Source organism: Phyllopteryx taeniolatus, chromosome 18 (assembly GCF_024500385.1).
Source record: "Phyllopteryx taeniolatus isolate TA_2022b chromosome 18, UOR_Ptae_1.2, whole genome shotgun sequence".
Lineage (NCBI taxonomy): Eukaryota > Metazoa > Chordata > Actinopteri > Syngnathiformes > Syngnathidae > Phyllopteryx > Phyllopteryx taeniolatus.
This window is the reverse complement of record NC_084519.1, coordinates 18,682,574-18,696,600: the sequence shown is the minus strand read 5'-3', so window position 1 is coordinate 18,696,600 and position 14,027 is coordinate 18,682,574.

Here is a 14,027-nt window from a genome sequence, read left to right as displayed (position 1 = left end):
CGACCTTGCGCGTCCTCAACCGCACGCGGGATGGGCCGAATGAACCCCGGTTGGGTTTCTGGCGTGAGCGCCTGGGACGCTGCTAGAGAAAAATGCCACGTGAAATGCTTTTGTGATGCGTAACGGCGTGACATATCAATACTTGGCGCTCGTGTGGGAACTTCAACCCCTCGTGGAGTCGGAGTGACGCAACATCCCTCTCGAAGGGCCAAATTGCCCCGCGCAGTGGCAGTGGCAGTGCCGCCTTGAATGGCGCCCCCTTGGTCGGCCGCGGTGCGTGGGGAGCGTTTTGAAGTGCTTGTAACTTGTTTTTACCAAGATGTTGCCTCAATAAATGTAAAAACAATGAACTGGACGACTGACCTCCATCTTGATCATTCGTGATGTTTACGTGGATCAAAACGAGTCGCAAGCCGCCGCACAGCAGCTCTGCTAGGAAGCCGCCGTGTTTTCAAGAGCGTAAACGATAACGCAGCCCGGCACCGTTCCGATTTCCCAGCATGCCGAGCGTCATTGGAAATGGTTGTGAAGAATGCTGCGTTCTGTCAGTTCGTGTGAATTGTCCCCTAAATATTTATTTGTGTTCAACCTCCCTCTTCCTCTTGTGGTGTGTGAACTGTCGCCGAGTGTATTTTGCATCGCCTCGTCGTCGCTCGCTCGAGCAAATGCGTGTCTATGATTCGTTGCGTAAAGCTCAGGACTGAAAAACAGTTCAAAACAAAACAATTACACCAGACTCATTATTATTTCAAAAATCAGTGCATGCACACTAAAAGCAATATTTATATGAAAACACTAATCACATGGGGATTATCTATGACATTCTCAGCATATAAAAATATGAATAGCTGGAAAGTAATGGTGCGCATTATACATAGGCAGAAGAGTTTCTGATATTTGGGCTCAACTTTGAGGCTTGCGCATTACACTCAAGAACGCATTTTACCTGAGAAATGACGGTAATATTACTGCCACTTACTGAGTTACTTAGTTGTGAAACTCTTCTTTGTTCACTCGTGTGTCTGTGTTGTCCTGCCCTCTGGTGGCCAAGGTGTGCACACCAGAAGGACCACAATGCTAATAGGCTTTGAAGCAAGAAATCGTGATGCACAAACAGTTGCATTCGTTACATTCTATTTAATGATGGTATTTCTGTATGTTTTTATAAAGTACAATAGTGTCTACGTGCTATTTCATTTGTGCTATTTTTTCATGAGAAAAAAACCTTTGGTGCTTTTTCACAGCACTTTATGTATGCTAATGTTAGCCTGGCAATCTTCATAATGTGTCAAGACTTGGCGAATTGTTTTCAAGCAACGTTTTGCACATGCATGAGTCCCTTTTTACGATTTGACTCGCTTCAGGTGTGAAAAATAATAACCGCCACTGAATAGCTGCTTCTGATCGGCAGGGGGCCATATTTGGGCTTTTCCCATTGCGGACGCTCGCACGGGCGGGATCGAAGTTCAAAACAATAGCCGCCCAAACAACCGTGAAAATCATCTTATTTCTTGATTTCTTGAACAGTTGAAGGACATTTCCTTGTAAAGTTACAAATTCGAGTAAAATTGAAAATGTCGACCCCCGGCTGCTACATCGGTAGCATGACTTAGTCATAAAGAGTGTTATTATAACACTGAATGTGATTGCTTTGATTTTTAGGAATGTGCAATCAATTAGAAATCCAAAAGACGTGATAGAGTTACTGGTCGAGCAAAAATGTTGGGAATTGCGCGTGGCTTCTGAATCCTGTCAGCTGCCGGCGGTCCCGTCGCTGTGTTTCGCTTTTCTCGAGTTTTACCAGGACGCTTTGACAGATTGACATGTAGCGCGAGCAATGTTAGCATAAAGTTGCCCGATGGCGCTGCTAACGATCGACGCGTAGACCGGCCGACTAATGTGCCGAGCGAAACCGGAACGCGAGCCGACGCTTGGGAATGTCATCTCTTCCTTGTCGTTAGCATCGACGCCAGCGCTAGTCCACGTGTCCTGGCTGGTCCACCGCTGTTACACACTTGGGCAGTAAAGTCCTGGGTTGCCATGCCAATGACTTATAAGTCATAAATAAATGTCTTGTCAATTTGACATCCCAATTGAATGATTACAAAAATCGCAGAGTATGTAAAATGAGGCTTCATAATTGTGAAAATGGAGTTATTCTCTCCGCTCTCAAACGCCGGGGGCGTGTCCGCTCAATACGTTGAGCGGGACCACGCCCCCCCCCAACCAACTGCCAACTGTCAAGCAAATGTCAATACCAGTCCTGGTGACTTGGTCTGCCAGCTTTCTTATTCCTACACGTAATGACATGTTTCGGCTACAAAAATATCCAAATATGAAACTGTGGCATATTTGAATACTAAACTATTCAGCCGACATAGAAGATGAACATTGTTGAGATCACTTTCCCTGAGTAACTAATTACATGTAATGTATGTCATTGTGATCCATTACATCACTGTGGGAAAATGGGTCATTAAATCACATTTACTTTTGGAAATTTCCATGATTATAATTTTAGTTACCTTTGCAAACTAGCCACAAAAGCTCCGTTTTTTTGTTTTCTCCTTCATAAGACCGCCTCCTTCTAAAGCCGACGCTTGTGATGTGCCATTCTGCCGTAGTCTCCGACATGACAAATCTTTCCAAATATGACCTTGAAGCGCCACCTTGTGGTGCTATATATTAGTTTGTCTGAGATTTTGACAAGGTTTTACTCATCGTTACATGCAAAATAACTTGGACTGTTTTCTTTCTGGAACATTCATTTATCTGCTTGTCATATGAAGCCATATTGTTCAAATAGTGCAAATTTGTCTTTAGGTCAACATGGTATTATGTTTTCCACATTTATGCGGTACACATAAATGCAACAAACGTTTTTATGACGTATTTACATTTCATCATGTTACAAATGTGCGGTTAATCCAAAACAACGATCTATTGTTTTAATGCAGCGTTTTAGAGGAAACGTCTGAGGGTCCTGTTGATGCCTTCATTCGAAATGAAGAGAAGTCAAAGTTCTTGAAATAGTTGCATGACAATTTACAATTTTCAATAAGCTAACTCGTAATTGCAAGCGACTGCACTTCCAAAGTCATCTCCCCCAACACCGGTTGAGATAGGATCTACGAAAAGGCCAATGTCGTGTCACTGTACATACATGGAAATCATGCGCTGGCTCGTGCACGCCTGCAAACAAAAAACAAAAACAAACAAACGGGAGCCGCGTAACGTCCGCCTCCGAACCGAACGGCCCACCTCGGCGAAGGGGGAGGGGCCTGCAGGAGGGATGATGTCACCCCTGTAGGCAGCTCAGCCAAGGCTTGAGATAATGGGGACATTTCAGGGAAGGTGATGTCATCCCGGCATCGTCGCCCCGCCTCCTCGCTTTCTTTCAGCTCCTCGGCCCCCCCGCCACGAGGGCCGCAGGCGCCAGCGCTCCTCGCTGCACCGTGCCAGACTCTCGAAAGGTGTGTGGGCGTCATGTGGGTGTTTGAATCTGTGGGCGTGCGAGTGGCTCCTTTCGCTTTGTTTTGCCGCTTGGAAGCGGCGTTTTTCCGCGGATGTCGCCAGAGTTCAGGGGGTCGTTGTGAGCTATCTTTTCAATGTTCTGGCCCAAAGAAATGACCGGAAGGCTCTGTGACGAGTAGTGAAACTCATCTCGTCGTCCCAAAATCATCATTTCAAAAGTACACATGCTCACCGCCCTTGTTTGTTATGAACCTTTTATTCACCGTGCGCTACGATGGAATGTATTACGGATTATGATTCACTTGAATTTGGACTATCATAGCTATGCAGATGACACACAGTTGTATGTCGCAGTGTCTCCAGATGACTCCGCTTCAATTGAGGTGTTGTGTCACTGTCTGAAACAGATACATATCTGGGTGAGCCAAAATCTTCTTCCGTTAAACCACAACAAAACTGAGATCATTGTTGTTGGCAAGAAAGAAAAGAGGATTGCTCTTAGTAAATACCTGGAGTCACTCTCTTTAAAAACCAAAGACCAAGATTGCGACCTGACTTTCAACAGTCATATCGAATCAATTACTAAAACTGCCTTCTAGCATTTGAAGAAGAAATCCAGAGTGAAGGCTTGCATGTGTCAAGCAGACCAGGAGAAGCTCATCCATGCTTTTATCTCAAGTAGACTTGACTATTGTAATGCTCTTCTGACTGGACTCCCCAAAAACAGCATTCAACAGCTGCAGCTCATTCAGAATGCTGCAGCTCGGGTTCTGACCAGAACAAAGAGGTCAGAGCATATTACTCCAATTCTAAAGTCTTTACACCGGCTTCCAGTCAGCGTCAGAATTGATTTGAAAGTTCTGCTACTGGTCTATAAATCACTAAACGGTTGAGGTCCTGAATACATGAATGAAATGCTAATGGAATAGAAATCCAGTCGGGCTCTGAGATGGACAGACTCAGGTCAAATAGTGGAGCACAGAGTCCAAAGCAAACATGGTGAAGCAGCATTTAGCTATTATGCACACGGAGAGCGACGCGCTCGCCGGCGTTATTTTTAGCCCGTCCGCCGGCGCACTTTGACCGCGTGGAGCTCTCGCGCTGCCGTCTTTCTTGCCTGTCGAGAGGACTCCGTGCAGCGTGCGGGAGCTGTAAACATGTTGCCACCCACACCCACCCACCCACCGCGCCGCGCCGCGCACACACTCGGCCTGTATCCGGGCAAAAAGACCTTCAGGTAACCAGAAAGGTTTGCATTTTCATTTTTGGCTCTTTTTTGGATTACACACAAAGATAATCAGTCCAAATCGGAGAATATTTATTGGTGAGAGGCTGAAATTCCCACGACTCGGACCATTTGGACAGACAATGTCTCCAAACGATTAATTGCACCTCAAAATAGTTGTTTGATTCATCGATTAATTGTTGCAACTGTATATATATCATGTTGGACTGGATGGTACGTAGTGCATTATATAGACTTGGTCGCGACCGATTAATCGGCGAATATTAGCCCTTTTCAAATTGGCAAAAATCGGCCACTCTTTTTTTTTTTTTTTAACACATTATAACATAAGACAAAGATAAGGACATTCAAATTCTCGAAACACCAACAATCCGTTCCTGCCTCCCCTGGAAAAAAAACTACGTTTCTGTCATTTTTTTTTACAGAGAAAAAAAAATCACTCAAATAAAAAAAATGATTACTTCATCCAAACCTACAGTAATGACATAATTAACCCGAATGTAAAGAAATAAATAGTTTTTGTCATTCAATTAGATGGACATTGTGCTGCTCTTTCTGGTGTGCACCCCTTGGCCACCTGGGGGCAGTGTAAGACAGACATAGAGACTCCACATTGACTGAGTGTTGTTATATTGTCTGTCTACATGTGCTGCTTCACCGTTTCTGTTCAAATATCCGTTCCTTAAAGCGTCGTAACGCCGACGACGCGTACATGCTATTTGTTAGCCCGTCCAGTATAAAAGATACACTGCAGTGAGAGGTAAACCTGAAGCAGTATTTGCGGTGTACTTCGTGCCGTCGTTCGTCGACGTGCGCCGATTCCGATGATGAACTGCGGTCCAGTCGCTCGGAAAATTGCGGTCGCGAGGTTCTCGGTGAGTCGTAAACCTTCAGACTCGCGCTTGGAAACGAGTCAACGGGACACTTGACACAATCTGCTCGACTTGTAGTCTTCCTTCCTCCGTGTTATCGCTTTCAGGTTTGGTCACGTGACCCGACGGCCAAACGTTTCCAGTCGAGGCCGACCGACCGGTTTCGGCGGCTTTCTCCTTTAATGGCCTTTGACACCACACGCTGAGAACGCAGAGATGCCCCGATGAGTTTGGCGCCCTTCGACCTCGGCCCCTCATTGTGGGACATGCAGGTGGGCTTGATGACATCACTGAAGTCTCACCGCCCTCACTCACCTCTGACGCGAGGCATTGAAGTGTGTGTGTGTGTGTGTTGTGGGCGGACACGGTGATTTGGTCTTTATTTGTCCTCCCACCTAAAAGCGGGACTTTTTGTTGCTATTTCTGTGGCGTCTGCATTCCTCCCGTCTCCTCTGCTGTACAAATATTGACCTTCTCACTCTTTCATTGAGGCTGAGTGAGGGGGGCCTCTTCAAAGCATTCCCCCCCCCCCAAAAAAAAAAAGTTTCCCTTCTGGACACCTGTAGACCTTTTCAGGAAAGAGAAAAAGCCCTCAGGCGGATGGGCGGCGGTGGGCTTAACCTCCAGTCTGGACTCCAAAAATAGAATTAGCCATTCATTCAGGGCTGCTGCGCACATGAAGTTATTTTCACCGTTTGATGGCATCAATAGTGAATTCCAACACAGCCCCACCCTCAAACACGTATTTTCTTCTTCTGAAGCCATTTCGGTGTTTACTTGCTTCTGTGTTTTGGATCATTGTCCTGTTGTCTTCTTTTGAACTTCAACTGTTGGACAGATGGCCTCAAGTTCCTCAGCAAAATATCTTAATGATGAAACTCATTTTTCCATTGATGATAGCAAGCTGTCCAGGCCCTGAGAGGGAAAAGCACGCCCAAATCCTGATGCTCTCTCCACCGTGCTTCGCAGTTGGGGTAAGGTTTCGATGCTGGTGTGCTGTGCTGTGCTGTGCGAGTCCCTCGCAAACAATCCAACTTTGGTTTCATATGTCCACAGAACATTTTGTCAGTAGTGCTGTGGAACATCCAGGTGCTCTTTAGCAAAACTTCAAACGTGCAGCATTTCTGTAAGTCTTCAGCTGACACTCTCGGGTTCTTTTTGACCCTAATTGAGCATTCCGCGCTGTGCTCATCTTCACAGAGATGGCCACTCCTTGGAAGAGAAGCAACAGTGCTGAACTTTCTCCAGTTGGAGACAATTAGTTTTTCACCGTGGACTGATGAACGTCAAGACTTTTACAGATACTTTTGTAACCTTTTCCAGCTTTACACAAGTCAACAGTTCTTAATCTTAGGTCTTTCTGAGAGCTGTTTTTTGAGCGGGTGGTACACATCAGGCAATGCTTCTTAACAGAAAAACTCCGGGGGGTGCCCTAAGCAGGTGCTTATGTGGCTTGTGCCTCAGGAAATCTCTGGTGCAGTGTGTGGGAAATTTAGACTAGCGCTGACGTACTCCACAAAAAATGGCAACCGCGCTTTTGTTTGCATGAAGTAATTGCAGGTAGTTAAAAGAAAACCACAAAAAAAACTTGCCCCATTGTTTGCTATAGGTGACGAACTGCGGGAAGGTCAAAAAACAAGGCCAAAGGTGGTCCGAAGCATGTGACCTCCCCCTTAATCCCTCTGGAACATTCAAGCATCTGAGCGCTTTAGGGATGATGTCATCCATTGTGATGTTTTATTGATGCAATCATCACGTGGACGGCCCTCAGGAACGAACACCTGCCGGCCCTGAACAGTTAGCGAGTGTATTTGTTCGCCATGCGGGCCAGGTTACCCCCTCACACACACACACACACTTTACGCAATGGCAACGACTCCACTTAGCATACGCGACATTATGATTAAGCCGTGGTGTCATGCGTAACATAACAGCCTTTTCCCGGCTTGTTTACATGACGTGTTGCGCCCGAGCGGAGGGGCGGGACCTGCCTGCACAAACAATGAGGACTGAAGCGAGGGAGGGACGGGGGGGGGGGGGGGGGGGAGCAAATCATTCAGGGCTTGATATGCAAAACCGCGCGTGAAGGTTAAAGCGGCTTTGCTGGTGAGGCGGAAGGATTTCATCGTGTACAACGCGTCACGTGCGTTTGCACTCGTCGTATGTACACGCATGTCACGAAGTACACGCCGCTGTGAACCTTGTTCGGGACGTATTATAGAAATTGGACAGTTACATTCTAGCTATATTGCGAATCATTGTTCCATATGTCCCAGATTTTGAAGTGATGATGTTGATGTGTTTTTGCAGTACATTCAAGATAAATCCGAATTTAGAGTTGCGCACCTTCGGTGTCGCGTTCGCAGGGCATTGACGGCGGTCTTTCCACCGTCACGGAGAAATTCTACATGCTGCCCTTTCAAAACAGGCACAGTTTTGTATTCAATTGTAATATAATTCTTCATCCTTGGGGTATTTTGACAAAAGCATGTGTTATTAAAGTACCCGGGAACACTTTGAATTGTTAACTTGTTTAAAATGCATGTCTGCTTGAAGCCAAAAATGGCAATATGGATTTGAATTCAGGAAATGAGGTCATCCCATGTGACCAGCCCACCACGTATGATGTCATTGCGGCTTTGGTTGCACTCGGCTCCCCCGGCCGGCGGCTACTTTAGGTAATTGGCAAATTGTGTCCCAGTTAAGCAGTTCAGCAGGCGCACGGGACAGCCAAACGCCGGCTCGGATGCGCTCTGGGCGATCGTACGGCGACTCGCAATTCAGGCGAAAATTAGCGTGCCGCTCACCTGTACCTAAAAATAAAATACAAAATTGAAATCTGCTTTTACAACGATATTAATGCGGAGCTCTGATGCGGTCATGTAACACAGTGGAACCTTAAAACAATCGTTCCCAGGGGAAATCAATTTATCGGCATCATAAAACTTTTATTGACATTGTAAACTGTATGTTCTATGAAACATTTTAACATTATAAAATCTTACACGAGAACTTAAGACCTCCAAACAGTAAAACACTCACTATTGTCAAATGTAATGATCGCGGCGTAACGCGAAGGTTATTTGCACTTCTCTGAATAACTACCGACCTATAAGCATTCTTCCGGCCATTTCCAAAGTTGCAGAAAAATGGGTGTCAGAGCAGATTGTCCATTATTTAATCAGCAGCTCCCCCTCTCTCCACGCCATGCAGTTTGGTTTCAGATCCAAGCCTTCCACTGAAATGGCTACATGCCTCTTCATTGAGAAAATCAAATCTTCTCTCGACAAGGGTGGAGTTGTAGGGGCGGTGTTCTTGGACCTCAGGAAAGCTTCCGATGCAGTAAATCACTCTGTTCTTCTTACCAAGCTCTCAAAATTGAACTTCTCTCGCAAAGCTGTGAGCTGGATTGAATCATATCTGCATGACCGAACACAATCTGTATCAGTTAACAACTGCAGATCAGAGTCTCTTAGGCTAACCTCTGGAGTCCCTCAGGGATCAATATTGGGCCCCCTTTGATTTAGTCTTTATATCAACGATTTGCCCACTGTTTGCTCTGAAGCAGAGTGCGTCATGTATGCAGACGACACGGTTTTCTTTGTTCATGGTCGCTCCAAAGATACTGTTGCTGCTAAACTCACTCATACAATGTCCTGTGTCACAACTTGGTTGCAGGAGTCCCGTCTACAGCTAAACGTTTCTAAAACTGTGGGCATGTATTTCACTAAAACAAATAGAGTATCACCTGACCCCGACATACTTGTTAATGGAGAAAAAAATGCAAATTGTCAGCCAATACAAATATCTTGGGTTAATAATTGATTCACAGCTTTCCTTTAAAGCCCATATTGACAAATTGTGTCAAAATATCAAATTAAACCTCGCAAATTTTCGTGCAATTCGGAATGAAATGTCAACTGAAGCTGCAAAAATGTACCTGCATTCGATGATTCTTAGTCACTTGAACTATTGCATGACCAGTTGGTCCCAGGCTGGTCAGAATGCAAAAAAAAACATTGGAAGTTTTGTACAAACAAGTCATTAAAACCAAGGCACTATCATCACTGTGCAATTTAAAACAAATACAGTCTTTTAAACTGGGACCGTCTTCACATATTTGCAGATTTCAATTTGATGTGTAAAGTACTGCACGATTTGGCCCCAGCTCCTCTGGCGGAGTTCATCAGCCCGAGAAACGGCTCTGAGCGTGCCACTTGAGGCTCTGTCAGAGGCGACCGTCTCATTCCACTTTCACTAAGTCAGCCTGGTCAGTGAGGAGCGCTGGTGAGTGGAACGAGGTTCAACTGCTTCCAACATACAAGACAAGGCCTTCACAAAAAAACGGAAAATGTGGCTAGTTAACACCTGTAGCTGCCAACACTAAAAGACAAGTATGTTATGTTGTCTTTTTGTTATGATCACAAAAATTAGGGTTTGATTCTCTCTTAATAGTATAGTTTGATGATGTATCCTGTATGATATTGTCTTGTAGATGTATTTGACTGCTTTTTGACATCATGGCAGATGAAAACTAGCCTTCTGGCTAATTCGGGCTTTTTTAACCATGTGTACTTCATGTGTTTTATGAAATTGCATTGTCCCCTTTCAAAAATAAACTGATAAACTAAAACTAATTAGCCTGCATTTCATGTGTTTCACGCCCACAGTCTCTTTTGGGAGAGCGACTGTTGCCCACGGTCGGAACGCGTACAACAATGGAGGAGAATAAGGGTCAACAGAAAGTAGCTCAACCTTTTGTGACAAAAGCAAAGCGCTGCGGTTGCATCTTCTTCCCAAACTCCTTTTCAAAGGTCTGAGAACCACGAATGACGTAATCAATAAAACAAGCAATGTAATAAGCGGAAATGGCTCTGCGTACAAACTTACCTTCGGGACTGACCGGTTCCCTCTGGACTGAAGCATGACGCCGAAAAAAGACTTACATAAATGTATCTAAGCTTATGAAATGTCGACGTGACAAAATGCCGCACGACTCCCGCAGAGTGAGGGAAGAGGTGGAGTTTTACAAGTTGAGCATTCCGACGATTTCATAGATTTCTTCTCAAGCTATTGTAAATTGCTGAATAATGCGACCGAGGAACAGACGACGGACGCCAGCGCAACAGTATCGATTTGTTAAGAAATATGAAATTGACCCAATTTGGAATCTTGAGCTTTGCGCCCAACGGCGCCGAAACTGGATGTGCCTTGGCCGAGTCAAGTTTGCCGTACACGCCGTATCGCTCCCTCCGTCATTCCGGCAGTTGCTCGGGAAGGCGAGCGACCGGCGGGGGCGGCTAGTTGTACGCGTTACCGCACGTACTACGCGGCCTATCGCGCCCACGCCGAGCATTTTCACGAGTGGCAAAAAGTGTTCCGTGCGGCAGACCGTGTCGTCAGCCCTTCTTGGATTTTGAACTCGGTGCAGCAGAGAGCTTACAATTAAAAAGGAAAATATCAATATTTGATGATACGTCTGAGGGGGAAAAAGAAAGCGCCGCTTGTGAAGTCATCGCTGATTAGACCTCCGACTTGCTCTGAATGGATGCATTGATTAATAGGCAGCACTATGATTCCTGGCTTGAGTGGGCGGAACGCACACGATGTGGATGCGGCGTATAACCGCAGTTTGGACCGCAACGCAAGACTGCCAAATGGTGCTCATGGTTATTTTAGTGGCCCTCTCGGGCTAGAAGGTATTTCCGACGCGCGGTCACCGGATCTACTCGTTATGCCTTGTTATCCACTTCCAAGTACACTCGTACCATGGGGAGCTGCGAAAACCACAGCACATTTGAACGCACCAGTTACAATCACAATCATGACGATGGTGATGAGGATAATAATACATCGCTTTTGTTAAAACTCAAAGCCGCTTGAATGACACACGGTGACCCGGACATTATTGACTGGCTCTGATGCATTGGAGCTTTTTTTTCCCACTCCGAAGTTGTGCCACAAACTGCCAAGAGCGAACCGCATAGATTGTACTTTTGAAATCTAAGAGTTTCTCGTTCTCCTCTGTTGTCGTTTGGTAGCGTTCCGACCGGGATGGGAATTGAAAACCGGTTCCCACAATTTGATTGCGAGGAATCGTTTGTCGGCTTGCCCGACGATGCCGCTCATCGATTCCTCTTAGAAGATAAAAGAAGCGGCGCTTTCATTGACTGGGACTGGCGAGGTCGCTTATGTGCCTCGAGGTGGAAAACGGGGCGCTACAGCAACGTGGAGACTGTGGAGCAGAATCCTCCAGCGACAGCGGGAGCAATTAGGGACGTGGGATGATGGTTTGCCATTTGTAGCCATGTATCGTCAGTCTCCCGATGACAGCTCGACTAACGAGTGCCCGCCCGTTTGCCACTTGGCGGTGACAGCAGCGCCACGAAGGAACGCGAACCGGGCGGCATTACCAGCGGCGTTAACATTACGGCAGCAGATTCAGAGATGCAAGAACCATTTGCGGTGAACGCGTCGCGTGGTTAGCAAAGCTATGGGAACACGTTTCGAAAGGTTATTTATTGTTCTCCTCAGTATAACCACGACGCATATTCATGAAAAATGTATTTTGTGTGCAGAAAATTTGGATCAGTACTTCTACTTTTCTAGTTCTATACTGAAGTCGACAGTGAATACTTTTGCCACCTCCGCCAGTACATGAGGCGCAACCGCACCTATAGCATGCCGGCTAATAAGGAACGGCTAACATCCGCCGCCCGTGTGCCAGCGCAGCATCACGAGCGACTCCAAAAAAAAAAAGCCCCTTGGGAGATGGGAAGGAAGCCAACATAAAGACAGTCAATTGAATTTGCAGCTCAGTCATGCGCCTCTCGGTGAAATGAACCGCAAAATAGAATTTCACATGCTGTAAAGGGATCACTGAAATTGACACATTCACTGACTCAAGGGTGCAAAAATGACATTCAAATTTTCCAAAGATTTAGGGTGGGCGTTAGCTTGAATTGGCAACATTGCTCTGACTGGATAACGGCCGCCTAATTACGACATCATTGACGCATTCCTTCTCTTTCCAGGAATCCGCCGGCGCGAGGACGAAGATCCGCGCTTTCACGGCAGCGAGGCTTCGCGGCTCGACGCCATCCTCGTCTGATCTTCTGAGGCCGCCCCGGATCAGAGGGCGCGTGGCTGTCAGGCCACCGAGACGAAGAAGAGGGCCGTCAGAAACCTCTCCTGGTACTCATCGATGCGTCCACCAGGCTGAAGGCGGGAAGGTGTCAAAGAAAGGCAAGCGTGTCCTCATTTTGCTTGAGACTCCACTCAATCATCACATGCTGTTTTTTGTTTTTTGTTTTTTTACCGACAGCAAGCACCACGATGGGTGCAGTACGAGGTTCTGGATAGATGGCTCCAACTACCGGAGACAAATTCCTTGTGTGTTTTGGACATACTTGGCAAATAAAGATGATTCTGATTCTGATGGGTTGGGTTAGTCCGGTACTTCGCTAGTGAGGGAGACAGCTGGATTTCTAACGTCTTGCAGAAGCCTACATGGACCAGGAAGTAGCCTGTGTTATGGCAAAATGACAAAATATAGTGGCTATACTCTTTGATTATATTATCCCATGCTTTTATGTGTGATGATTTTATTGCTTTGTTCTTGTGTGGCCTCGCGGCTAAACTTTTTCTTAGTCCTTTCCCTCATACCGTCTCGGTGGTCATACCGTCTCTGTGACTGTACCGACGTCCCTTTCCCCTCAAGGCCAAGATGGGATTACTTTGTGACTAGGTCTTTCTCTTTTTTTTTTCATTCCCCTCCCATTTTTTCAGTAGAAGGGTTAGGCATCGCTTTCGCATATGTGTCTCTGAGACGGGCAGAGACGCCGGCACCCGTACCCGGTCTTGACTCTCTCTCTCTTTGCAAACATTTCTTCTTTTTTTGTAATAAAAACCCACAAAAGACAAGATTGTTTCCCGATTTCATTTCCAAAACACCTGCAAATTGATTTAGTTAGTTAGTTGGCTAGGTACAGAAGCTATCTGGCAAGTTAACTATCAGGACATGAGTTAGCTAGCTAGCTAGCTAGTGGGGTGGACCTATGTCCACCAAGCACAATGGTGAGAGGTTATTTCAGGAGTTCGCAAATTAGCTGGATTTGTAATGTCTCAAGCCATCCTCCATGAACCAAGAAGTATCTTGCTAGTTAGTTAGTAGCTACCAGGACATCTGTTCAGTGGACTAACCTCCACCAGTTAGTTGGCTAGTTAGCAGGAAGTTACATCATCCTCCATGACACTGAAAGTGGCCTGCTAATTTTCTTATTTTGTGAGTTGATTTGGTTATTTACAGTAGTTATTCAATGAGTTAGTTAGCAGGAATTGTGACAGCATGGATCTTCCGCCATCTGTCAATTTATGTATTTCGTTATCTAGCTAGCTAGCCCGTTAAGAGTGGGTCGTACGATAACAAAATGGTA